We start from the raw sequence: 1,020 nt of genomic DNA, 5'->3' as shown, positions 1-1,020 counted from the left end.
TGGATATATTAGGCAGTGGATTGACGATAATGTGTTGAACTATATTATTGGAGAGACACATGCTCGGACCCTTTGGATTAAGCTTGAACAGTTGTATGCTCGGAAAACTGGGAATAACAAGATGTTTTTGATCAAGCAGTTGTTGGCTTTGAAGTATACAGATGGGACATCAATGACAGATCACTTGAATAATTTCCAAGGAATTATGAATCAGTTATCTTCCATGGGCATCAAGTTTGATGAAGAGGTTCAAGGATTGTTACTTCTTGGCTCCTTACCAGACTCGTGGGAAATTCTCAGAATGTCATTGTCCAATTCTGCTCCTGATGGTGTAATCTCTATGGATCTTGCCAAGAGTAGTGTTTTGAATGAAGAGATGAGAAGAAAGTCACAAGGTACATCGACTACACATTCAGATGTTCTTGTTTCTGAGTCTAGGGGGAGAAGCAAAAGTCGAGGTCCTAAAGGTAGAGATCAAAGCAGAAGCAAGTCTCGAGGAAAGTATAAGAATATTGAGTGTCATCATTGTGGTCAAAAGGGACATGTGAAGAGATTTTGTTAGCAGCTAAAGAAGGAGAAAGCCAAGGCAAGTAAAGACAAGAGTACAAATAAAGATAATGGTAACAAGGAAGACAAGGTTAATGTAACTCATGATGATTTTCTTGTTGTTGAGGAGTTTGAATCTGTTAACCTTGTTGATAATAGCACTAGTTGGGTGATTGATAGCGGTGCTTCTATTCATGTTACATCTAGGAGGGATTTGTTTACGTCCTATACTCCTGGTGATTTTGGTGACGTGAAAATGGCTCATCAAGGTATTGCAAAATGTGCTGGTGTTGGACAGGTTTGCTTAGAAACCTCCAACGGTACCAAGTTGACTTTGAAGCGTGTGAAGCATGTTCCGGATATTCGGTTGAACTTACTTTCTGTTGGTAAGTTGTGTGATGAAGACTTGGATAGCTCATTTTCTCGTGATAGCTGGAAGCTCACCAAGGGTTCCATGGTTGTTGCTAGAGGTAC

The sequence above is a fragment of the Arachis duranensis genome, chromosome 9, assembly GCF_000817695.3.
Source record: "Arachis duranensis cultivar V14167 chromosome 9, aradu.V14167.gnm2.J7QH, whole genome shotgun sequence".
NCBI classification, from domain to species: Eukaryota; Viridiplantae; Streptophyta; class Magnoliopsida; order Fabales; family Fabaceae; genus Arachis; species Arachis duranensis.
Note: the sequence above shows the minus strand (reverse complement) of the source record.